Source organism: Loxodonta africana, chromosome 13, assembly GCF_030014295.1.
Source record: "Loxodonta africana isolate mLoxAfr1 chromosome 13, mLoxAfr1.hap2, whole genome shotgun sequence".
In the NCBI taxonomy this organism is placed as follows: Eukaryota; Metazoa; Chordata; class Mammalia; order Proboscidea; family Elephantidae; genus Loxodonta; species Loxodonta africana.
In genome coordinates, this window is record NC_087354.1 from 2,385,701 (window position 1) to 2,410,621 (window position 24,921).

Consider the following 24,921-nt stretch of genomic DNA (forward strand, 5'->3'; position numbering starts at 1 on the left):
GTGGTGAAATGAAAGCGTTGAAGGACTGTGGCAATTTTAACAAGTGTTGGCAGAATTCTTGGAAAGCTATTCTTTTCTAAATGTCCTCCAGCTGATTTGAAGATCCCCCGGTGCTGGGGACTCTTGCGTGCCATTTCCCGGGAGTCTGCACACATTGGACAGTGCCCGTGGACACATATTTGGCAGCCTTCAACACATCAGTCAGGCTTAATCAATTGCAAAGGCTCCTTTTGCCTGGGTCCTCCTGAAAATTTGTGCTACATCCAGAGACCTCTATGCCTTCTTCTGAATATTGCATGATTCTCTCCTTCTGTCATGGGTCAGCAGACTCCCCAGCGGGTTGCAAATGGCTGTCTTGATTTTGTCCATGTGTTCGCGAATGTCTGGCTGAAAGCATAGCCTTAGGGAAATGAGTTTCTCCTCTGGGATCTCTGTCTTACCCACTTCCCCTTTTCAAAGGGTTAGTGAGGTCGATGTGTCTTGTCCTGCTTTCACGGGGGTCAAGCCAACTGCCCGGGAAACTGGAAGATGATGTGGGAACGCTCTCATCCACTGTCCTTCCTGGGTGGAAGGAAGACATTTGTGGTAAGCATCTTCAGGTCTCAGGGGATTTTTCCTGGGGAGTGATATGGCTGGGGTCAATGATGACATAATCTGTCTGGAAGAGAGATGATGACCTAAAAATCATGCTCAGAGAGGTTATGCTGAGGCCCTGTGGGAAAGTCCTTTGGCCCAGCCTTCCAGATCTTCTTTAGAGCGGACTCCCATTTTGATTTCTTTCACCTGCACCAAGTAATCCAAAAGACCTGGGTGGCCGATTTTGGTCAGGCTGATTCCTTGGCTCCTTTCCTCTTTTTGTGTCCTTTAGCACAACCTGCCTCCGAGGAGTTCACCGTTGCGAGGACAAAAGGTGAGGGATTTCCCGTGATTTGCCCTGGCCCCATCTGACACTTAGGCAAGTGAGGATACACCTCAAAAGGCAGTAGGGTTTGCTGACAAAGCTGAGGCATGTCCCCTGGTGTTTGCTTGACCTTGCCTGGTTGACTAAGTGGCGGTGATGTGCGTGGGTGGATACTTAGGAATCAGAGAATCCTGAAACCTGTGTGCTGGAGTCATCTTCGATAGCCTGCGTCCAAGTCCGATACGGCCTACTGAAAGGGGAGAATCGGCCAACTAGAAAAATGTGTTTTCCTGAGACATTTATGAGATGTGAATGGCTCAGAGCTCTACAGGAGACTGGTCAACTTGCTGTATTTGAACGCGTGTGTCAGTTGCGGTTGGACTCGTAGGATTTGCAGGGCGCATTTCCCATGAATCTTGAAACTGGATGAGCGACTCAGTAGTCCGATAGCTGGCTCCAGCTTTCAAGTGAAGGTAGCTGCACAGATAAGTGCATAGAAAATCTAAAGTCAGGGTCGATGCCAGGTGTGAAGGGCACACGAGGGTCAGGAGCACTTTCAGGTTCATGCCACAGGAAGTCATGTTTCCCTGGAGCTCTGGACAGTGAAAGCAGGCGTAAGTGCTGCCTTGCACATGTGCAAAGATCACTGCTCCTACAGAGTTGGTTGGAATCCTGTAGAGGTTCCATAAGACTCCTGCTCTCTTTGTGCCAAGGAATCCTCTGATGGTTGATAAACAGGAGGAGATGTGTTCCCTGTGTTCCCATTCTTTGGGAATGAGGTGGCCTGGACTGTGTCTCTCCATGGCACAAGGGTGAAATCAAACTCTGGAAATGCCTAGTTGAATTTGGGGCCAAATTCTTGGTGAAAGCCCTCTTCCGAGTGTCCCACAGCTCATTTGAAGATCCCCAGTTTTGGGAACCCTTGGATGTCATTTCCTGGAAGTGCTCGTGCACGGAACAGTGCCTGTGGACACAGATTTGGCTTCCTCGTAGACATTAGCCGGGGCTGATCAAATGAATAGCCTGTTCTTGGCTGAGACTTCCTGAGTATTTTTCTCCATTCGGAGTCCTCTATGCCTTGTCTTGATCTGGCACGTGTCTGCCTTTCTGTCAAGGGTCAGCAGTCTCACTAATGGGCCAGAAGTGTGTGTCTCGATTTTGTCCATACTTGGGGCTATATGTGGAAAAAGCGTAGCTGTTAGGCAATGAATGTCTCTCGTCTGATGTCTGACTTACTTCTTTGCCCTTCTTAAAAGGATTGCAAGGTCGAAGCCTGTTTTCCTGCTTTCATGAGGGTCAAGCTACTCCCCGGGAAACCGGAAGAGGATGTGGGAACCTTCTCATCCTGCGTGATTGCGGGCTGGATGGACGATATCGGTGGTGAGGAACTTGAAGACTCAGGTGATTTTTCCCGGGGATTGAGATGTCTCGGGTCAATGAAGACACCTCAACTTGTCTCGAAGAGAGATGATGACATAAAAATCATGCTCAATAGGATCCCGCTGAGGCCCAGAGAGAAACTCCTTTTCACTAACATGAATGATCTGCTTTAGAGTGGACCCCCGTTGTGATCCCTTTTTCCTCCACCAAGTGATCAAAAACTCCTCCCTGACCGATTTTGGCCATGCTGATTCCTTGGCTCTTTTCCTCTTTTTCTGTCATTTAGAGAGACCTGCTTTCAAGAGATTCACCACCGAAAGAACTCAAGGTGAGTGAATGACGACGGTTTTCCCTTGTCTCTGGTGATACTTAGACAAGTGAAAAGGGAGCCCAAGAGGCAGTCGGGTTTTGTGGAAAAGCTGAGACGTGTCCCCTGCTTTGAGCTTGACCTGACCGATTGACCAAGTGGCGGTGATATGCACGGGTGGATAGTTAGGAAGCACAGGGACCTAGAAGAATTTCCACTTGAGTAATTTTTGCTAGTCCGGTTCCCAGTCGGGTATGTCTACGGAAGTTTGAGAATATTTTCAACTCTCAACTCTTTACGGGATGGGAGTGTGTAGCAGCTCTACTGGAGAAACCAGAGAGACTTGCCAGAGTTGAAAGCCTGTGTCAGTTGCGACTGGACTCTTAGGATCTCTAGGGCATCTTTCCCAGACATCTCGGTATTGGATGAAGAATTGAGTAGCCTGATACCTCGCTGTAGCATTCAAGAAAAGGCAGCAGCACCAATATCTGAGTCAAAAAGCTAATGGCAGGTTCAATCCCATTCGGTAAGTGGGTCGCGAGCGTCATGACTCATTTCAGGTTCATGCCACAGGAGGTCATGATCCGCTGAGAGTCTAATCAGGAAATGCAGGCATAACTGCTGCCTTCCACATGTGGAAAGATCATTTTCTTGACAGATCTTTGGAATCTTGTAGAGATTCCATAGAACTCCTTTTCCGTGTGCCCCACGGGATCCTCTGATGCTTGATATCCAGGAGGAGATGTGATCCCTCTCTGGGGATTATTGGGGCCTGAGGTAGATTCGATTGTGTCTCTCCATGGCTCAGTGGTGAAATGAAAGCGTTGAAGGACTGTGGCAATTTTAACAAGTGTTGGCAGAATTCTTGGAAAGCTATTCTTTTCTAAATGTCCTCCAGCTGATTTGAAGATCCCCCGGTGCTGGGGACTCTTGCGTGCCATTTCCCGGGAGTCTGCACACATTGGACAGTGCCCGTGGACACATATTTGGCAGCCTTCAACACATCAGTCAGGCTTAATCAATTGCAAAGGCTCCTTTTGCCTGGGTCCTCCTGAAAATTTGTGCTACATCCAGAGACCTCTATGCCTTCTTCTGAATATTGCATGATTCTCTCCTTCTGTCATGGGTCAGCAGACTCCCCAGCGGGTTGCAAATGGCTGTCTTGATTTTGTCCATGTGTTCGCGAATGTCTGGCTGAAAGCATAGCCTTAGGGAAATGAGTTTCTCCTCTGGGATCTCTGTCTTACCCACTTCCCCTTTTCAAAGGGTTAGTGAGGTCGATGTGTCTTGTCCTGCTTTCACGGGGGTCAAGCCAACTGCCCGGGAAACTGGAAGATGATGTGGGAACGCTCTCATCCACTGTCCTTCCTGGGTGGAAGGAAGACATTTGTGGTAAGCATCTTCAGGTCTCAGGGGATTTTTCCTGGGGAGTGATATGGCTGGGGTCAATGATGACATAATCTGTCTGGAAGAGAGATGATGACCTAAAAATCATGCTCAGAGAGGTTATGCTGAGGCCCTGTGGGAAAGTCCTTTGGCCCAGCCTTCCAGATCTTCTTTAGAGCGGACTCCCATTTTGATTTCTTTCACCTGCACCAAGTAATCCAAAAGACCTGGGTGGCCGATTTTGGTCAGGCTGATTCCTTGGCTCCTTTCCTCTTTTTGTGTCCTTTAGCACAACCTGCCTCCGAGGAGTTCACCGTTGCGAGGACAAAAGGTGAGGGATTTCCCGTGATTTGCCCTGGCCCCATCTGACACTTAGGCAAGTGAGGATACACCTCAAAAGGCAGTAGGGTTTGCTGACAAAGCTGAGGCATGTCCCCTGGTGTTTGCTTGACCTTGCCTGGTTGACTAAGTGGCGGTGATGTGCGTGGGTGGATACTTAGGAATCAGAGAATCCTGAAACCTGTGTGCTGGAGTCATCTTCGATAGCCTGCGTCCAAGTCCGATACGGCCTACTGAAAGGGGAGAATCGGCCAACTAGAAAAATGTGTTTTCCTGAGACATTTATGAGATGTGAATGGCTCAGAGCTCTACAGGAGACTGGTCAACTTGCTGTATTTGAACGCGTGTGTCAGTTGCGGTTGGACTCGTAGGATTTGCAGGGCGCATTTCCCATGAATCTTGAAACTGGATGAGCGACTCAGTAGTCCGATAGCTGGCTCCAGCTTTCAAGTGAAGGTAGCTGCACAGATAAGTGCATAGAAAATCTAAAGTCAGGGTCGATGCCAGGTGTGAAGGGCACACGAGGGTCAGGAGCACTTTCAGGTTCATGCCACAGGAAGTCATGTTTCCCTGGAGCTCTGGACAGTGAAAGCAGGCGTAAGTGCTGCCTTGCACATGTGCAAAGATCACTGCTCCTACAGAGTTGGTTGGAATCCTGTAGAGGTTCCATAAGACTCCTGCTCTCTTTGTGCCAAGGAATCCTCTGATGGTTGATAAACAGGAGGAGATGTGTTCCCTGTGTTCCCATTCTTTGGGAATGAGGTGGCCTGGACTGTGTCTCTCCATGGCACAAGGGTGAAATCAAACTCTGGAAATGCCTAGTTGAATTTGGGGCCAAATTCTTGGTGAAAGCCCTCTTCCGAGTGTCCCACAGCTCATTTGAAGATCCCCAGTTTTGGGAACCCTTGGATGTCATTTCCTGGAAGTGCTCGTGCACGGAACAGTGCCTGTGGACACAGATTTGGCTTCCTCGTAGACATTAGCCGGGGCTGATCAAATGAATAGCCTCTTCTTGGCTGGGACTTCCTGAGTATTTTTCTCCATTCGGAGTCCTCTATGCCTTGTCTTGATCTGGCACGTGTCTGCCTTTCTGTCAAGGGTCAGCAGTCTCACTAATGGGCGAGAAGTGTGTGTCTCGATTTTGTCCATACTTGGGGCTATATGTGGAAAAAGCGTAGCTGTTAGGCAATGAATGTCTCTCGTCTGATGTCTGACTTACTTCTTTGCCCTTCTTAAAAGGATTGCAAGGTCGAAGCCTGTTTTCCTGCTTTCATGAGGGTCAAGCTACTCCCCGGGAAACCGGAAGAGGATGTGGGAACCTTCTCATCCTGCGTGATTGCGGGCTGGATGGACGATATCGGTGGTGAGGAACTTGAAGACTCAGGTGATTTTTCCCGGGGATTGAGATGTCTCGGGTCAATGAAGACACCTCAACTTGTCTCGAAGAGAGATGATGACATAAAAATCATGCTCAATAGGATCCCGCTGAGGCCCAGAGAGAAACTCCTTTTCACTAACATGAATGATCTGCTTTAGAGTGGACCCCCGTTGTGATCCCTTTTTCCTCCACCAAGTGATCAAAAACTCCTCCCTGACCGATTTTGGCCATGCTGATTCCTTGGCTCTTTTCCTCTTTTTCTGTCATTTAGAGAGACCTGCTTTCAAGAGATTCACCACCGAAAGAACTCAAGGTGAGTGAATGACGACGGTTTTCCCTTGTCTCTGGTGATACTTAGACAAGTGAAAAGGGAGCCCAAGAGGCAGTCGGGTTTTGTGGAAAAGCTGAGACGTGTCCCCTGCTTTGAGCTTGACCTGACCGATTGACCAAGTGGCGGTGATATGCACGGGTGGATAGTTAGGAAGCACAGGGACCTAGAAGAATTTCCACTTGAGTAATTTTTGCTAGTCCGGTTCCCAGTCGGGTATGTCTACGGAAGTTTGAGAATATTTTCAACTCTCAACTCTTTACGGGATGGGAGTGTGTAGCAGCTCTACTGGAGAAACCAGAGAGACTTGCCAGAGTTGAAAGCCTGTGTCAGTTGCGACTGGACTCTTAGGATCTCTAGGGCATCTTTCCCAGACATCTCGGTATTGGATGAAGAATTGAGTAGCCTGATACCTCGCTGTAGCATTCAAGAAAAGGCAGCAGCACCAATATCTGAGTCAAAAAGCTAATGGCAGGTTCAATCCCATTCGGTAAGTGGGTCGCGAGCGTCATGACTCATTTCAGGTTCATGCCACAGGAGGTCATGATCCGCTGAGAGTCTAATCAGGAAATGCAGGCATAACTGCTGCCTTCCACATGTGGAAAGATCATTTTCTTGACAGATCTTTGGAATCTTGTAGAGATTCCATAGAACTCCTTTTCCGTGTGCCCCACGGGATCCTCTGATGCTTGATATCCAGGAGGAGATGTGATCCCTCTCTGGGGATTATTGGGGCCTGAGGTAGATTCGATTGTGTCTCTCCATGGCTCAGTGGTGAAATGAAAGCGTTGAAGGACTGTGGCAATTTTAACAAGTGTTGGCAGAATTCTTGGAAAGCTATTCTTTTCTAAATGTCCTCCAGCTGATTTGAAGATCCCCCGGTGCTGGGGACTCTTGCGTGCCATTTCCCGGGAGTCTGCACACATTGGACAGTGCCCGTGGACACATATTTGGCAGCCTTCAACACATCAGTCAGGCTTAATCAATTGCAAAGGCTCCTTTTGCCTGGGTCCTCCTGAAAATTTGTGCTACATCCAGAGACCTCTCTGCCTTCTTCTGAATATTGCATGATTCTCTCCTTCTGTCATGGGTCAGCAGACTCCCCAGCGGGTTGCAAATGGCTGTCTTGATTTTGTCCATGTGTTCGCGAATGTCTGGCTGAAAGCATAGCCTTAGGGAAATGAGTTTCTCCTCTGGGATCTCTGTCTTACCCACTTCCCCTTTTCAAAGGGTTAGTGAGGTCGATGTGTCTTGTCCTGCTTTCACGGGGGTCAAGCCAACTGCCCGGGAAACTGGAAGATGATGTGGGAACGCTCTCATCCACTGTCCTTCCTGGGTGGAAGGAAGACATTTGTGGTAAGCATCTTCAGGTCTCAGGGGATTTTTCCTGGGGAGTGATATGGCTGGGGTCAATGATGACATAATCTGTCTGGAAGAGAGATGATGACCTAAAAATCATGCTCAGAGAGGTTATGCTGAGGCCCTGTGGGAAAGTCCTTTGGCCCAGCCTTCCAGATCTTCTTTAGAGCGGACTCCCATTTTGATTTCTTTCACCTGCACCAAGTAATCCAAAAGACCTGGGTGGCCGATTTTGGTCAGGCTGATTCCTTGGCTCCTTTCCTCTTTTTGTGTCCTTTAGCACAACCTGCCTCCGAGGAGTTCACCGTTGCGAGGACAAAAGGTGAGGGATTTCCCGTGATTTGCCCTGGCCCCATCTGACACTTAGGCAAGTGAGGATACACCTCAAAAGGCAGTAGGGTTTGCTGACAAAGCTGAGGCATGTCCCCTGGTGTTTGCTTGACCTTGCCTGGTTGACTAAGTGGCGGTGATGTGCGTGGGTGGATACTTAGGAATCAGAGAATCCTGAAACCTGTGTGCTGGAGTCATCTTCGATAGCCTGCGTCCAAGTCCGATACGGCCTACTGAAAGGGGAGAATCGGCCAACTAGAAAAATGTGTTTTCCTGAGACATTTATGAGATGTGAATGGCTCAGAGCTCTACAGGAGACTGGTCAACTTGCTGTATTTGAACGCGTGTGTCAGTTGCGGTTGGACTCGTAGGATTTGCAGGGTGCATTTCCCATGAATCTTGAAACTGGATGAGCGACTCAGTAGTCCGATAGCTGGCTCCAGCTTTCAAGTGAAGGTAGCTGCACAGATAAGTGCATAGAAAATCTAAAGTCAGGGTCGATGCCAGGTGTGAAGGGCACACGAGGGTCAGGAGCACTTTCAGGTTCATGCCACAGGAAGTCATGTTTCCCTGGAGCTCTGGACAGTGAAAGCAGGCGTAAGTGCTGCCTTGCACATGTGCAAAGATCACTGCTCCTACAGAGTTGGTTGGAATCCTGTAGAGGTTCCATAAGACTCCTGCTCTCTTTGTGCCAAGGAATCCTCTGATGGTTGATAAACAGGAGGAGATGTGTTCCCTGTGTTCCCATTCTTTGGGAATGAGGTGGCCTGGACTGTGTCTCTCCATGGCACAAGGGTGAAATCAAACTCTGGAAATGCCTAGTTGAATTTGGGGCCAAATTCTTGGTGAAAGCCCTCTTCCGAGTGTCCCACAGCTCATTTGAAGATCCCCAGTTTTGGGAACCCTTGGATGTCATTTCCTGGAAGTGCTCGTGCACGGAACAGTGCCTGTGGACACAGATTTGGCTTCCTCGTAGACATTAGCCGGGGCTGATCAAATGAATAGCCTGTTCTTGGCTGGGACTTCCTGAGTATTTTTCTCCATTCGGAGTCCTCTATGCCTTGTCTTGATCTGGCACGTGTCTGCCTTTCTGTCAAGGGTCAGCAGTCTCACTAATGGGCGAGAAGTGTGTGTCTCGATTTTGTCCATACTTGGGGCTATATGTGGAAAAAGCGTAGCTGTTAGGCAATGAATGTCTCTCGTCTGATGTCTGACTTACTTCTTTGCCCTTCTTAAAAGGATTGCAAGGTCGAAGCCTGTTTTCCTGCTTTCATGAGGGTCAAGCTACTCCCCGGGAAACCGGAAGAGGATGTGGGAACCTTCTCATCCTGCGTGATTGCGGGCTGGATGGACGATATCGGTGGTGAGGAACTTGAAGACTCAGGTGATTTTTCCCGGGGATTGAGATGTCTCGGGTCAATGAAGACACCTCAACTTGTCTCGAAGAGAGATGATGACATAAAAATCATGCTCAATAGGATCCCGCTGAGGCCCAGAGAGAAACTCCTTTTCACTAACATGAATGATCTGCTTTAGAGTGGACCCCCGTTGTGATCCCTTTTTCCTCCACCAAGTGATCAAAAACTCCTCCCTGACCGATTTTGGCCATGCTGATTCCTTGGCTCTTTTCCTCTTTTTCTGTCATTTAGAGAGACCTGCTTTCAAGAGATTCACCACCGAAAGAACTCAAGGTGAGTGAATGACGACGGTTTTCCCTTGTCTCTGGTGATACTTAGACAAGTGAAAAGGGAGCCCAAGAGGCAGTCGGGTTTTGTGGAAAAGCTGAGACGTGTCCCCTGCTTTGAGCTTGACCTGACCGATTGACCAAGTGGCGGTGATATGCACGGGTGGATAGTTAGGAAGCACAGGGACCTAGAAGAATTTCCACTTGAGTAATTTTTGCTAGTCCGGTTCCCAGTCGGGTATGTCTACGGAAGTTTGAGAATATTTTCAACTCTCAACTCTTTACGGGATGGGAGTGTGTAGCAGCTCTACTGGAGAAACCAGAGAGACTTGCCAGAGTTGAAAGCCTGTGTCAGTTGCGACTGGACTCTTAGGATCTCTAGGGCATCTTTCCCAGACATCTCGGTATTGGATGAAGAATTGAGTAGCCTGATACCTCGCTGTAGCATTCAAGAAAAGGCAGCAGCACCAATATCTGAGTCAAAAAGCTAATGGCAGGTTCAATCCCATTCGGTAAGTGGGTCGCGAGCGTCATGACTCATTTCAGGTTCATGCCACAGGAGGTCATGATCCGCTGAGAGTCTAATCAGGAAATGCAGGCATAACTGCTGCCTTCCACATGTGGAAAGATCATTTTCTTGACAGATCTTTGGAATCTTGTAGAGATTCCATAGAACTCCTTTTCCGTGTGCCCCACGGGATCCTCTGATGCTTGATATCCAGGAGGAGATGTGATCCCTCTCTGGGGATTATTGGGGCCTGAGGTAGATTCGATTGTGTCTCTCCATGGCTCAGTGGTGAAATGAAAGCGTTGAAGGACTGTGGCAATTTTAACAAGTGTTGGCAGAATTCTTGGAAAGCTATTCTTTTCTAAATGTCCTCCAGCTGATTTGAAGATCCCCCGGTGCTGGGGACTCTTGCGTGCCATTTCCCGGGAGTCTGCACACATTGGACAGTGCCCGTGGACACATATTTGGCAGCCTTCAACACATCAGTCAGGCTTAATCAATTGCAAAGGCTCCTTTTGCCTGGGTCCTCCTGAAAATTTGTGCTACATCCAGAGACCTCTCTGCCTTCTTCTGAATATTGCATGATTCTCTCCTTCTGTCATGGGTCAGCAGACTCCCCAGCGGGTTGCAAATGGCTGTCTTGATTTTGTCCATGTGTTCGCGAATGTCTGGCTGAAAGCATAGCCTTAGGGAAATGAGTTTCTCCTCTGGGATCTCTGTCTTACCCACTTCCCCTTTTCAAAGGGTTAGTGAGGTCGATGTGTCTTGTCCTGCTTTCACGGGGGTCAAGCCAACTGCCCGGGAAACTGGAAGATGATGTGGGAACGCTCTCATCCACTGTCCTTCCTGGGTGGAAGGAAGACATTTGTGGTAAGCATCTTCAGGTCTCAGGGGATTTTTCCTGGGGAGTGATATGGCTGGGGTCAATGATGACATAATCTGTCTGGAAGAGAGATGATGACCTAAAAATCATGCTCAGAGAGGTTATGCTGAGGCCCTGTGGGAAAGTCCTTTGGCCCAGCCTTCCAGATCTTCTTTAGAGCGGACTCCCATTTTGATTTCTTTCACCTGCACCAAGTAATCCAAAAGACCTGGGTGGCCGATTTTGGTCAGGCTGATTCCTTGGCTCCTTTCCTCTTTTTGTGTCCTTTAGCACAACCTGCCTCCGAGGAGTTCACCGTTGCGAGGACAAAAGGTGAGGGATTTCCCGTGATTTGCCCTGGCCCCATCTGACACTTAGGCAAGTGAGGATACACCTCAAAAGGCAGTAGGGTTTGCTGACAAAGCTGAGGCATGTCCCCTGGTGTTTGCTTGACCTTGCCTGGTTGACTAAGTGGCGGTGATGTGCGTGGGTGGATACTTAGGAATCAGAGAATCCTGAAACCTGTGTGCTGGAGTCATCTTCGATAGCCTGCGTCCAAGTCCGATACGGCCTACTGAAAGGGGAGAATCGGCCAACTAGAAAAATGTGTTTTCCTGAGACATTTATGAGATGTGAATGGCTCAGAGCTCTACAGGAGACTGGTCAACTTGCTGTATTTGAACGCGTGTGTCAGTTGCGGTTGGACTCGTAGGATTTGCAGGGCGCATTTCCCATGAATCTTGAAACTGGATGAGCGACTCAGTAGTCCGATAGCTGGCTCCAGCTTTCAAGTGAAGGTAGCTGCACAGATAAGTGCATAGAAAATCTAAAGTCAGGGTCGATGCCAGGTGTGAAGGGCACACGAGGGTCAGGAGCACTTTCAGGTTCATGCCACAGGAAGTCATGTTTCCCTGGAGCTCTGGACAGTGAAAGCAGGCGTAAGTGCTGCCTTGCACATGTGCAAAGATCACTGCTCCTACAGAGTTGGTTGGAATCCTGTAGAGGTTCCATAAGACTCCTGCTCTCTTTGTGCCAAGGAATCCTCTGATGGTTGATAAACAGGAGGAGATGTGTTCCCTGTGTTCCCATTCTTTGGGAATGAGGTGGCCTGGACTGTGTCTCTCCATGGCACAAGGGTGAAATCAAACTCTGGAAATGCCTAGTTGAATTTGGGGCCAAATTCTTGGTGAAAGCCCTCTTCCGAGTGTCCCACAGCTCATTTGAAGATCCCCAGTTTTGGGAACCCTTGGATGTCATTTCCTGGAAGTGCTCGTGCACGGAACAGTGCCTGTGGACACAGATTTGGCTTCCTCGTAGACATTAGCCGGGGCTGATCAAATGAATAGCCTGTTCTTGGCTGGGACTTCCTGAGTATTTTTCTCCATTCGGAGTCCTCTATGCCTTGTCTTGATCTGGCACGTGTCTGCCTTTCTGTCAAGGGTCAGCAGTCTCACTAATGGGCGAGAAGTGTGTGTCTCGATTTTGTCCATACTTGGGGCTATATGTGGAAAAAGCGTAGCTGTTAGGCAATGAATGTCTCTCGTCTGATGTCTGACTTACTTCTTTGCCCTTCTTAAAAGGATTGCAAGGTCGAAGCCTGTTTTCCTGCTTTCATGAGGGTCAAGCTACTCCCCGGGAAACCGGAAGAGGATGTGGGAACCTTCTCATCCTGCGTGATTGCGGGCTGGATGGACGATATCGGTGGTGAGGAACTTGAAGACTCAGGTGATTTTTCCCGGGGATTGAGATGTCTCGGGTCAATGAAGACACCTCAACTTGTCTCGAAGAGAGATGATGACATAAAAATCATGCTCAATAGGATCCCGCTGAGGCCCAGAGAGAAACTCCTTTTCACTAACATGAATGATCTGCTTTAGAGTGGACCCCCGTTGTGATCCCTTTTTCCTCCACCAAGTGATCAAAAACTCCTCCCTGACCGATTTTGGCCATGCTGATTCCTTGGCTCTTTTCCTCTTTTTCTGTCATTTAGAGAGACCTGCTTTCAAGAGATTCACCACCGAAAGAACTCAAGGTGAGTGAATGACGACGGTTTTCCCTTGTCTCTGGTGATACTTAGACAAGTGAAAAGGGAGCCCAAGAGGCAGTCGGGTTTTGTGGAAAAGCTGAGACGTGTCCCCTGCTTTGAGCTTGACCTGACCGATTGACCAAGTGGCGGTGATATGCACGGGTGGATAGTTAGGAAGCACAGGGACCTAGAAGAATTTCCACTTGAGTAATTTTTGCTAGTCCGGTTCCCAGTCGGGTATGTCTACGGAAGTTTGAGAATATTTTCAACTCTCAACTCTTTACGGGATGGGAGTGTGTAGCAGCTCTACTGGAGAAACCAGAGAGACTTGCCAGAGTTGAAAGCCTGTGTCAGTTGCGACTGGACTCTTAGGATCTCTAGGGCATCTTTCCCAGACATCTCGGTATTGGATGAAGAATTGAGTAGCCTGATACCTCGCTGTAGCATTCAAGAAAAGGCAGCAGCACCAATATCTGAGTCAAAAAGCTAATGGCAGGTTCAATCCCATTCGGTAAGTGGGTCGCGAGCGTCATGACTCATTTCAGGTTCATGCCACAGGAGGTCATGATCCGCTGAGAGTCTAATCAGGAAATGCAGGCATAACTGCTGCCTTCCACATGTGGAAAGATCATTTTCTTGACAGATCTTTGGAATCTTGTAGAGATTCCATAGAACTCCTTTTCCGTGTGCCCCACGGGATCCTCTGATGCTTGATATCCAGGAGGAGATGTGATCCCTCTCTGGGGATTATTGGGGCCTGAGGTAGATTCGATTGTGTCTCTCCATGGCTCAGTGGTGAAATGAAAGCGTTGAAGGACTGTGGCAATTTTAACAAGTGTTGGCAGAATTCTTGGAAAGCTATTCTTTTCTAAATGTCCTCCAGCTGATTTGAAGATCCCCCGGTGCTGGGGACTCTTGCGTGCCATTTCCCGGGAGTCTGCACACATTGGACAGTGCCCGTGGACACATATTTGGCAGCCTTCAACACATCAGTCAGGCTTAATCAATTGCAAAGGCTCCTTTTGCCTGGGTCCTCCTGAAAATTTGTGCTACATCCAGAGACCTCTCTGCCTTCTTCTGAATATTGCATGATTCTCTCCTTCTGTCATGGGTCAGCAGACTCCCCAGCGGGTTGCAAATGGCTGTCTTGATTTTGTCCATGTGTTCGCGAATGTCTGGCTGAAAGCATAGCCTTAGGGAAATGAGTTTCTCCTCTGGGATCTCTGTCTTACCCACTTCCCCTTTTCAAAGGGTTAGTGAGGTCGATGTGTCTTGTCCTGCTTTCACGGGGGTCAAGCCAACTGCCCGGGAAACTGGAAGATGATGTGGGAACGCTCTCATCCACTGTCCTTCCTGGGTGGAAGGAAGACATTTGTGGTAAGCATCTTCAGGTCTCAGGGGATTTTTCCTGGGGAGTGATATGGCTGGGGTCAATGATGACATAATCTGTCTGGAAGAGAGATGATGACCTAAAAATCATGCTCAGAGAGGTTATGCTGAGGCCCTGTGGGAAAGTCCTTTGGCCCAGCCTTCCAGATCTTCTTTAGAGCGGACTCCCATTTTGATTTCTTTCACCTGCACCAAGTAATCCAAAAGACCTGGGTGGCCGATTTTGGTCAGGCTGATTCCTTGGCTCCTTTCCTCTTTTTGTGTCCTTTAGCACAACCTGCCTCCGAGGAGTTCACCGTTGCGAGGACAAAAGGTGAGGGATTTCCCGTGATTTGCCCTGGCCCCATCTGACACTTAGGCAAGTGAGGATACACCTCAAAAGGCAGTAGGGTTTGCTGACAAAGCTGAGGCATGTCCCCTGGTGTTTGCTTGACCTTGCCTGGTTGACTAAGTGGCGGTGATGTGCGTGGGTGGATACTTAGGAATCAGAGAATCCTGAAACCTGTGTGCTGGAGTCATCTTCGATAGCCTGCGTCCAAGTCCGATACGGCCTACTGAAAGGGGAGAATCGGCCAACTAGAAAAATGTGTTTTCCTGAGACATTTATGAGATGTGAATGGCTCAGAGCTCTACAGGAGACTGGTCAACTTGCTGTATTTGAATGCGTGTGTCAGTTGCGGTTGGACTCGTAGGATTTGCAGGGCGCATTTCCCATGAATCTTGAAACTGGATGAGCGACTCAGTAGTCCGATAGCTGGCTCCAGCTTTCAAGTGAAGGTAGCTGCACAGATAAGTGCATAGAAAATCTAAAGTCAGGGTCGATGCCAGGTGTGAAGGGCACACGAGGGTCAGGAGCACTTTCAGGTTCATGCCACAGGAAGTCATGTTTCCCTGGAGCTCTGGACAGTGAAAGCAGGCGTAAGTGCTGCCTTGCACATGTGCAAAGATCACTGCTCCTACAGAGTTGGTTGGAATCCTGTAGAGGTTCCATAAGACTCCTGCTCTCTTTGTGCCAAGGAATCCTCTGATGGTTGATAAACAGGAGGAGATGTGTTCCCTGTGTTCCCATTCTTTGGGAATGAGGTGGCCTGGACTGTGTCTCTCCATGGCACAAGGGTGAAATCAAACTCTGGAAATGCCTAGTTGAATTTGGGGCCAAATTCTTGGTGAAAGCCCTCTTCCGAGTGTCCCACAGCTCATTTGAAGATCCCCAGTTTTGGGAACCCTTGGATGTCATTTCCTGGAAGTGCTCGTGCACGGAACAGTGCCTGTGGACACAGATTTGGCTTCCTCGTAGACATTAGCCGGGGCTGATCAAATGAATAGCCTGTTCTTGGCTGGGACTTCCTGAGTATTTTTCTCCATTCGGAGTCCTCTATGCCTTGTCTTGATCTGGCACGTGTCTGCCTTTCTGTCAAGGGTCAGCAGTCTCACTAATGGGCCAGAAGTGTGTGTCTCGATTTTGTCCATACTTGGGGCTATATGTGGAAAAAGCGTAGCTGTTAGGCAATGAATGTCTCTCGTCTGATGTCTGACTTACTTCTTTGCCCTTCTTAAAAGGATTGCAAGGTCGAAGCCTGTTTTCCTGCTTTCATGAGGGTCAAGCTACTCCCCGGGAAACCGGAAGAGGATGTGGGAACCTTCTCATCCTGCGTGATTGCGGGCTGGATGGACGATATCGGTGGTGAGGAACTTGAAGACTCAGGTGATTTTTCCCGGGGATTGAGATGTCTCGGGTCAATGAAGACACCTCAACTTGTCTCGAAGAGAGATGATGACATAAAAATCATGCTCAATAGGATCCCGCTGAGGCCCAGAGAGAAACTCCTTTTCACTAACATGAATGATCTGCTTTAGAGTGGACCCCCGTTGTGATCCCTTTTTCCTCCACCAAGTGATCAAAAACTCCTCCCTGACCGATTTTGGCCATGCTGATTCCTTGGCTCTTTTCCTCTTTTTCTGTCATTTAGAGAGACCTGCTTTCAAGAGATTCACCACCGAAAGAACTCAAGGTGAGTGAATGACGACGGTTTTCCCTTGTCTCTGGTGATACTTAGACAAGTGAAAAGGGAGCCCAAGAGGCAGTCGGGTTTTGTGGAAAAGCTGAGACGTGTCCCCTGCTTTGAGCTTGACCTGACCGATTGACCAAGTGGCGGTGATATGCACGGGTGGATAGTTAGGAAGCACAGGGACCTAGAAGAATTTCCACTTGAGTAATTTTTGCTAGTCCGGTTCCCAGTCGGGTATGTCTACGGAAGTTTGAGAATATTTTCAACTCTCAACTCTTTACGGGATGGGAGTGTGTAGCAGCTCTACTGGAGAAACCAGAGAGACTTGCCAGAGTTGAAAGCCTGTGTCAGTTGCGACTGGACTCTTAGGATCTCTAGGGCATCTTTCCCAGACATCTCGGTATTGGATGAAGAATTGAGTAGCCTGATACCTCGCTGTAGCATTCAAGAAAAGGCAGCAGCACCAATATCTGAGTCAAAAAGCTAATGGCAGGTTCAATCCCATTCGGTAAGTGGGTCGCGAGCGTCATGACTCATTTCAGGTTCATGCCACAGGAGGTCATGATCCGCTGAGAGTCTAATCAGGAAATGCAGGCATAACTGCTGCCTTCCACATGTGGAAAGATCATTTTCTTGACAGATCTTTGGAATCTTGTAGAGATTCCATAGAACTCCTTTTCCGTGTGCCCCACGGGATCCTCTGATGCTTGATATCCAGGAGGAGATGTGATCCCTCTCTGGGGATTATTGGGGCCTGAGGTAGATTCGATTGTGTCTCTCCATGGCTCAGTGGTGAAATGAAAGCGTTGAAGGACTGTGGCAATTTTAACAAGTGTTGGCAGAATTCTTGGAAAGCTATTCTTTTCTAAATGTCCTCCAGCTGATTTGAAGATCCCCCGGTGCTGGGGACTCTTGCGTGCCATTTCCCGGGAGTCTGCACACATTGGACAGTGCCCGTGGACACATATTTGGCAGCCTTCAACACATCAGTCAGGCTTAATCAATTGCAAAGGCTCCTTTTGCCTGGGTCCTCCTGAAAATTTGTGCTACATCCAGAGACCTCTCTGCCTTCTTCTGAATATTGCATGATTCTCTCCTTCTGTCATGGGTCAGCAGACTCCCCAGCGGGTTGCAAATGGCTGTCTTGATTTTGTCCATGTGTTCGCGAATGTCTGGCTGAAAGCATAGCCTTAGGGAAATGAGTTTCTCCTCTGGGATCTCTGTCTTACCCACTTCCCCTTTTCAAAGGGTTAGTGAGGTCGATGTGTCTTGTCCTGCTTTCACGGGGGTCAAGCCAACTGCCCGGGAAACTGGAAGATGATGTGGGAACGCTCTCATCCACTGTCCTTCCTGGGTGGAAGGAAGACATTTGTGGTAAGCATCTTCAGGTCTCAGGGGATTTTTCCTGGGGAGTGATATGGCTGGGGTCAATGATGACATAATCTGTCTGGAAGAGAGATGATGACCTAAAAATCATGCTCAGAGAGGTTATGCTGAGGCCCTGTGGGAAAGTCCTTTGGCCCAGCCTTCCAGATCTTCTTTAGAGCGGACTCCCATTTTGATTTCTTTCACCTGCACCAAGTAATCCAAAAGACCTGGGTGGCCGATTTTGGTCAGGCTGATTCCTTGGCTCCTTTCCTCTTTTTGTGTCCTTTAGCACAACCTGCCTCCGAGGAGTTCACCGTTGCGAGGACAAAAGGTGAGGGATTTCCCGTGATTTGCCCTGGCCCCATCTGACACTTAGGCAAGTGAGGATACACCTCAAAAGGCAGTAGGGTTTGCTGACAAAGCTGAGGCATGTCCCCTGGTGTTTGCTTGACCTTGCCTGGTTGACTAAGTGGCGGTGATGTGCGTGGGTGGATACTTAGGAATCAGAGAATCCTGAAACCTGTGTGCTGGAGTCATCTTCGATAGCCTGCGTCCAAGTCCGATACGGCCTACTGAAAGGGGAGAATCGGCCAACTAGAAAAATGTGTTTTCCTGAGACATTTATGAGATGTGAATGGCTCAGAGCTCTACAGGAGACTGGTCAACTTGCTGTATTTGAACGCGTGTGTCAGTTGCGGTTGGACTCGTAGGATTTGCAGGGCGCATTTCCCATGAATCTTGAAACTGGATGAGCGACTCAGTAGTCCGATAGCTGGCTCCAGCTTTCAAGTGAAGGTAGCTGCACAGATAAGTGCATAGAAAATCTAAAGTCAGGGTCGATGCCAGGTGTGAAGGGCACACGAGGGTCAGGAGCACTTTCAGGTTCATGCCACAGGAAGTCATGTTTCCCTGGAGCTCTGGACAGTGAAAGCAGGCGTAAGTGCTGCCTTGCACATGTGCAAAGATCACTGCTCCTACAGAGTTGGTTGGAATCCTGTAGAGGTTCCATAAGACTCCTGCTCTCTTTGTGCCAAGGAATCCTCTGATGGTTGATAAACAGGAGGAGATGTGTTCCCTGTGTTCCCATTCTTTGGGAATGAGGTGGCCTGGACTGTGTCTCTCCATGGCACAAGGGTGAAATCAAACTCTGGAAATGCCTAGTTGAATTTGGGGCCAAATTCTTGGTGAAAGCCCTCTTCCGAGTGTCCCACAGCTCATTTGAAGATCCCCAGTTTTGGGAACCCTTGGATGTCATTTCCTGGAAGTGCTCGTGCACGGAACAGTGCCTGTGGACACAGATTTGGCTTCCTCGTAGACATTAGCCGGGGCTGATCAAATGAATAGCCTGTTCTTGGCTGGGACTTCCTGAGTATTTTTCTCCATTCGGAGTCCTCTATGCCTTGTCTTGATCTGGCACGTGTCTGCCTTTCTGTCAAGGGTCAGCAGTCTCACTAATGGGCGAGAAGTGTGTGTCTCGATTTTGTCCATACTTGGGGCTATATGTGGAAAAAGCGTAGCTGTTAGGCAATGAATGTCTCTCGTCTGATGTCTGACTTACTTCTTTGCCCTTCTTAAAAGGATTGCAAGGTCGAAGCCTGTTTTCCTGCTTTCATGAGGGTCAAGCTACTCCCCGGGAAACCGGAAGAGGATGTGGGAACCTTCTCATCCTGCGTGATTGCGGGCTGGATGGACGATATCGGTGGTGAGGAACTTGAAGACTCAGGTGATTTTTCCCGGGGATTGAGATGTCTCGGGTCAATGAAGACACCTCAACTTGTCTCGAAGAGAGATGATGACATAAAAATCATGCTCAATAGGATCCCGCTGAGGCCCAGAGAGAAACTCCTTTTCACTAACATGAATGATCTGCTTTAGAGTGGACCCCCGTTGTGATCCCTTTTTCCTCCACCAAGTGATCAAAAACTCCTCCCTGACCGATTTTGGCCATGCTGATTCCTTGGCTCTTTTCCTCTTTTTCTGTCATTTAGAGAGACCTGCTTTCAAGAGATTCACCACCGAAAGAACTCAAGGTGAGTGAATGACGACGGTTTTCCCTTGTCTCTGGTGATACTTAGACAAGTGAAAAGGGAGCCCAAGAGGCAGTCGGGTTTTGTGGAAAAGCTGAGACGTGTCCCCTGCTTTGAGCTTGACCTGACCGATTGACCAAGTGGCGGTGATATGCACGGGTGGATAGTTAGGAAGCACAGGGACCTAGAAGAATTTCCACTTGAGTAATTTTTGCTAGTCCGGTTCCCAGTCGGGTATGTCTACGGAAGTTTGAGAATATTTTCAACTCTCAACTCTTTACGGGATGGGAGTGTGTAGCAGCTCTACTGGAGAAACCAGAGAGACTTGCCAGAGTTGAAAGCCTGTGTCAGTTGCGACTGGACTCTTAGGATCTCTAGGGCATCTTTCCCAGACATCTCGGTATTGGATGAAGAATTGAGTAGCCTGATACCTCGCTGTAGCATTCAAGAAAAGGCAGCAGCACCAATATCTGAGTCAAAAAGCTAATGGCAGGTTCAATCCCATTCGGTAAGTGGGTCGCGAGCGTCATGACTCATTTCAGGTTCATGCCACAGGAGGTCATGATCCGCTGAGAGTCTAATCAGGAAATGCAGGCATAACTGCTGCCTTCCACATGTGGAAAGATCATTTTCTTGACAGATCTTTGGAATCTTGTAGAGATTCCATAGAACTCCTTTTCCGTGTGCCCCACGGGATCCTCTGATGCTTGATATCCAGGAGGAGATGTGATCCCTCTCTGGGGATTATTGGGGCCTGAGGTAGATTCGATTGTGTCTCTCCATGGCTCAGTGGTGAAATGAAAGCGTTGAAGGACTGTGGCAATTTTAACAAGTGTTGGCAGAATTCTTGGAAAGCTATTCTTTTCTAAATGTCCTCCAGCTGATTTGAAGATCCCCCGGTGCTGGGGACTCTTGGGTGCCATTTCCCGGGAGTCTGCACACATTGGACAGTGCCCGTGGACACATATTTGGCAGCCTTCAACACATCAGTCAGGCTTAATCAATTGCAAAGGCTCCTTTTGCCTGGGTCCTCCTGAAAATTTGTGCTACATCCAGAGACCTCTATGCCTTCTTCTGAATATTGCATGATTCTCTCCTTCTGTCATGGGTCAGCAGACTCCCCAGCGGGTTGCAAATGGCTGTCTTGATTTTGTCCATGTGTTCGCGAATGTCTGGCTGAAAGCATAGCCTTAGGGAAATGAGTTTCTCCTCTGGGATCTCTGTCTTACCCACTTCCCCTTTTCAAAGGGTTAGTGAGGTCGATGTGTCTTGTCCTGCTTTCACGGGGGTCAAGCCAACTGCCCGGGAAACTGGAAGATGATGTGGGAACGCTCTCATCCACTGTCCTTCCTGGGTGGAAGGAAGACATTTGTGGTAAGCATCTTCAGGTCTCAGGGGATTTTTCCTGGGGAGTGATATGGCTGGGGTCAATGATGACATAATCTGTCTGGAAGAGAGATGATGACCTAAAAATCATGCTCAGAGAGGTTATGCTGAGGCCCTGTGGGAAAGTCCTTTGGCCCAGCCTTCCAGATCTTCTTTAGAGCGGACTCCCATTTTGATTTCTTTCACCTGCACCAAGTAATCCAAAAGACCTGGGTGGCCGATTTTGGTCAGGCTGATTCCTTGGCTCCTTTCCTCTTTTTGTGTCCTTTAGCACAACCTGCCTCCGAGGAGTTCACCGTTGCGAGGACAAAAGGTGAGGGATTTCCCGTGATTTGCCCTGGCCCCATCTGACACTTAGGCAAGTGAGGATACACCTCAAAAGGCAGTAGGGTTTGCTGACAAAGCTGAGGCATGTCCCCTGGTGTTTGCTTGACCTTGCCTGGTTGACTAAGTGGCGGTGATGTGCGTGGGTGGATACTTAGGAATCAGAGAATCCTGAAACCTGTGTGCTGGAGTCATCTTCGATAGCCTGCGTCCAAGTCCGATACGGCCTACTGAAAGGGGAGAATCGGCCAACTAGAAAAATGTGTTTTCCTGAGACATTTATGAGATGTGAATGGCTCAGAGCTCTACAGGAGACTGGTCAACTTGCTGTATTTGAACGCGTGTGTCAGTTGCGGTTGGACTCGTAGGATTTGCAGGGCGCATTTCCCATGAATCTTGAAACTGGATGAGCGACTCAGTAGTCCGATAGCTGGCTCCAGCTTTCAAGTGAAGGTAGCTGCACAGATAAGTGCATAGAAAATCTAAAGTCAGGGTCGATGCCAGGTGTGAAGGGCACACGAGGGTCAGGAGCACTTTCAGGTTCATGCCACAGGAAGTCATGTTTCCCTGGAGCTCTGGACAGTGAAAGCAGGCGTAAGTGCTGCCTTGCACATGTGCAAAGATCACTGCTCCTACAGAGTTGGTTGGAATCCTGTAGAGGTTCCATAAGACTCCTGCTCTCTTTGTGCCAAGGAATCCTCTGATGGTTGATAAACAGGAGGAGATGTGTTCCCTGTGTTCCCATTCTTTGGGAATGAGGTGGCCTGGACTGTGTCTCTCCATGGCACAAGGGTGAAATCAAACTCTGGAAATGCCTAGTTGAATTTGGGGCCAAATTCTTGGTGAAAGCCCTCTTCCGAGTGTCCCACAGCTCATTTGAAGATCCCCAGTTTTGGGAACCCTTGGATGTCATTTCCTGGAAGTGCTCATGCACGGAACAGTGCCTGTGGACACAGATTTGGCTTCCTCGTAGACATTAGCCGGGGCTGATCAAATGAATAGCCTGTTCTTGGCTGGGACTTCCTGAGTATTTTTCTCCATTCGGAGTCCTCTATGCCTTGTCTTGATCTGGCACGTGTCTGCCTTTCTGTCAAGGGTCAGCAGTCTCACTAATGGGCCAGAAGTGTGTGTCTCGATTTTGTCCATACTTGGGGCTATATGTGGAAAAAGCGTAGCTGTTAGGCAATGAATGTCTCTCGTCTGATGTCTGACTTACTTCTTTGCCCTTCTTAAAAGGATTGCAAGGTCGAAGCCTGTTTTCCTGCTTTCATGAGGGTCAAGCTACTCCCCGGGAAACCGGAAGAGGATGTGGGAACCTTCTCATCCTGCGTGATTGCGGGCTGGATGGACGATATCGGTGGTGAGGAACTTGAAGACTCAGGTGATTTTTCCCGGGGATTGAGATGTCTCGGGTCAATGAAGACACCTCAACTTGTCTCGAAGAGAGATGATGACATAAAAATCATGCTCAATAGGATCCCGCTGAGGCCCAGAGAGAAACTCCTTTTCACTAACATGAATGATCTGCTTTAGAGTGGACCCCCGTTGTGATCCCTTTTTCCTCCACCAAGTGATCAAAAACTCCTCCCTGACCGATTTTGGCCATGCTGATTCCTTGGCTCTTTTCCTCTTTTTCTGTCATTTAGAGAGACCTGCTTTCAAGAGATTCACCACCGAAAGAACTCAAGGTGAGTGAATGACGACGGTTTTCCCTTGTCTCTGGTGATACTTAGACAAGTGAAAAGGGAGCCCAAGAGGCAGTCGGGTTTTGTGGAAAAGCTGAGACGTGTCCCCTGCTTTGAGCTTGACCTGACCGATTGACCAAGTGGCGGTGATATGCACGGGTGGATAGTTAGGAAGCACAGGGACCTAGAAGAATTTCCACTTGAGTAATTTTTGCTAGTCCGGTTCCCAGTCGGGTATGTCTACGGAAGTTTGAGAATATTTTCAACTCTCAACTCTTTACGGGATGGGAGTGTGTAGCAGCTCTACTGGAGAAACCAGAGAGACTTGCCAGAGTTGAAAGCCTGTGTCAGTTGCGACTGGACTCTTAGGATCTCTAGGGCATCTTTCCCAGACATCTCGGTATTGGATGAAGAATTGAGTAGCCTGATACCTCGCTGTAGCATTCAAGAAAAGGCAGCAGCACCAATATCTGAGTCAAAAAGCTAATGGCAGGTTCAATCCCATTCGGTAAGTGGGTCGCGAGCGTCATGACTCATTTCAGGTTCATGCCACAGGAGGTCATGATCCGCTGAGAGTCTAATCAGGAAATGCAGGCATAACTGCTGCCTTCCACATGTGGAAAGATCATTTTCTTGACAGATCTTTGGAATCTTGTAGAGATTCCATAGAACTCCTTTTCCGTGTGCCCCACGGGATCCTCTGATGCTTGATATCCAGGAGGAGATGTGATCCCTCTCTGGGGATTATTGGGGCCTGAGGTAGATTCGATTGTGTCTCTCCATGGCTCAGTGGTGAAATGAAAGCGTTGAAGGACTGTGGCAATTTTAACAAGTGTTGGCAGAATTCTTGGAAAGCTATTCTTTTCTAAATGTCCTCCAGCTGATTTGAAGATCCCCCGGTGCTGGGGACTCTTGCGTGCCATTTCCCGGGAGTCTGCACACATTGGACAGTGCCCGTGGACACATATTTGGCAGCCTTCAACACATCAGTCAGGCTTAATCAATTGCAAAGGCTCCTTTTGCCTGGGTCCTCCTGAAAATTTGTGCTACATCCAGAGACCTCTCTGCCTTCTTCTGAATATTGCATGATTCTCTCCTTCTGTCATGGGTCAGCAGACTCCCCAGCGGGTTGCAAATGGCTGTCTTGATTTTGTCCATGTGTTCGCGAATGTCTGGCTGAAAGCATAGCCTTAGGGAAATGAGTTTCTCCTCTGGGATCTCTGTCTTACCCACTTCCCCTTTTCAAAGGGTTAGTGAGGTCGATGTGTCTTGTCCTGCTTTCACGGGGGTCAAGCCAACTGCCCGGGAAACTGGAAGATGATGTGGGAACGCTCTCATCCACTGTCCTTCCTGGGTGGAAGGAAGACATTTGTGGTAAGCATCTTCAGGTCTCAGGGGATTTTTCCTGGGGAGTGATATGGCTGGGGTCAATGATGACATAATCTGTCTGGAAGAGAGATGATGACCTAAAAATCATGCTCAGAGAGGTTATGCTGAGGCCCTGTGGGAAAGTCCTTTGGCCCAGCCTTCCAGATCTTCTTTAGAGCGGACTCCCATTTTGATTTCTTTCACCTGCACCAAGTAATCCAAAAGACCTGGGTGGCCGATTTTGGTCAGGCTGATTCCTTGGCTCCTTTCCTCTTTTTGTGTCCTTTAGCACAACCTGCCTCCGAGGAGTTCACCGTTGCGAGGACAAAAGGTGAGGGATTTCCCGTGATTTGCCCTGGCCCCATCTGACACTTAGGCAAGTGAGGATACACCTCAAAAGGCAGTAGGGTTTGCTGACAAAGCTGAGGCATGTCCCCTGGTGTTTGCTTGACCTTGCCTGGTTGACTAAGTGGCGGTGATGTGCGTGGGTGGATACTTAGGAATCAGAGAATCCTGAAACCTGTGTGCTGGAGTCATCTTCGATAGCCTGCGTCCAAGTCCGATACGGCCTACTGAA

General features: G+C 48.8%; 15 non-coding genes across 15 annotated transcripts; all 15 read left to right on the top strand.

The window, feature by feature from the left end:
* The first annotated feature begins 635 nt into the window (after positions 1-635).
* Positions 636-713, top strand: LOC135227513 (small nucleolar RNA SNORD115). Its single transcript, XR_010317676.1, has one exon. It is a non-coding gene; the product is annotated as a small nucleolar RNA SNORD115 (small nucleolar RNA).
* Positions 714-2,331: 1,618 nt separating this feature from the next.
* LOC135227306 (small nucleolar RNA SNORD115) lies at positions 2,332-2,412 on the top strand. Its single transcript, XR_010317472.1, has one exon. It is a non-coding gene; the product is annotated as a small nucleolar RNA SNORD115 (small nucleolar RNA).
* A 1,618-nt stretch (positions 2,413-4,030) lies between these two features.
* Positions 4,031-4,108, top strand: LOC135227514 (small nucleolar RNA SNORD115). Its single transcript, XR_010317677.1, has one exon. It is a non-coding gene; the product is annotated as a small nucleolar RNA SNORD115 (small nucleolar RNA).
* Positions 4,109-5,726: 1,618 nt separating this feature from the next.
* Positions 5,727-5,807, top strand: LOC135227307 (small nucleolar RNA SNORD115). The gene has a single exon (XR_010317473.1). It is a non-coding gene; the product is annotated as a small nucleolar RNA SNORD115 (small nucleolar RNA).
* Positions 5,808-7,425: 1,618 nt separating this feature from the next.
* Positions 7,426-7,503, top strand: LOC135227515 (small nucleolar RNA SNORD115). The gene has a single exon (XR_010317678.1). It is a non-coding gene; the product is annotated as a small nucleolar RNA SNORD115 (small nucleolar RNA).
* Positions 7,504-9,121: 1,618 nt separating this feature from the next.
* LOC135227308 (small nucleolar RNA SNORD115) lies at positions 9,122-9,202 on the top strand. The gene has a single exon (XR_010317474.1). It is a non-coding gene; the product is annotated as a small nucleolar RNA SNORD115 (small nucleolar RNA).
* A 1,618-nt stretch (positions 9,203-10,820) lies between these two features.
* Positions 10,821-10,898, top strand: LOC135227516 (small nucleolar RNA SNORD115). Its single transcript, XR_010317679.1, has one exon. It is a non-coding gene; the product is annotated as a small nucleolar RNA SNORD115 (small nucleolar RNA).
* A 1,618-nt stretch (positions 10,899-12,516) lies between these two features.
* Positions 12,517-12,597, top strand: LOC135227309 (small nucleolar RNA SNORD115). The gene has a single exon (XR_010317475.1). It is a non-coding gene; the product is annotated as a small nucleolar RNA SNORD115 (small nucleolar RNA).
* A 1,618-nt stretch (positions 12,598-14,215) lies between these two features.
* Positions 14,216-14,293, top strand: LOC135227517 (small nucleolar RNA SNORD115). The gene has a single exon (XR_010317680.1). It is a non-coding gene; the product is annotated as a small nucleolar RNA SNORD115 (small nucleolar RNA).
* A 1,618-nt stretch (positions 14,294-15,911) lies between these two features.
* On the top strand, positions 15,912-15,992 carry LOC135227310 (small nucleolar RNA SNORD115). Its single transcript, XR_010317476.1, has one exon. It is a non-coding gene; the product is annotated as a small nucleolar RNA SNORD115 (small nucleolar RNA).
* A 1,618-nt stretch (positions 15,993-17,610) lies between these two features.
* On the top strand, positions 17,611-17,688 carry LOC135227518 (small nucleolar RNA SNORD115). Its single transcript, XR_010317681.1, has one exon. It is a non-coding gene; the product is annotated as a small nucleolar RNA SNORD115 (small nucleolar RNA).
* Positions 17,689-19,306: 1,618 nt separating this feature from the next.
* On the top strand, positions 19,307-19,387 carry LOC135227311 (small nucleolar RNA SNORD115). The gene has a single exon (XR_010317477.1). It is a non-coding gene; the product is annotated as a small nucleolar RNA SNORD115 (small nucleolar RNA).
* A 1,618-nt stretch (positions 19,388-21,005) lies between these two features.
* Positions 21,006-21,083, top strand: LOC135227519 (small nucleolar RNA SNORD115). The gene has a single exon (XR_010317682.1). It is a non-coding gene; the product is annotated as a small nucleolar RNA SNORD115 (small nucleolar RNA).
* Positions 21,084-22,701: 1,618 nt separating this feature from the next.
* LOC135227312 (small nucleolar RNA SNORD115) lies at positions 22,702-22,782 on the top strand. Its single transcript, XR_010317478.1, has one exon. It is a non-coding gene; the product is annotated as a small nucleolar RNA SNORD115 (small nucleolar RNA).
* A 1,618-nt stretch (positions 22,783-24,400) lies between these two features.
* Positions 24,401-24,478, top strand: LOC135227520 (small nucleolar RNA SNORD115). The gene has a single exon (XR_010317683.1). It is a non-coding gene; the product is annotated as a small nucleolar RNA SNORD115 (small nucleolar RNA).
* Positions 24,479-24,921: the final 443 nt, after the last annotated feature.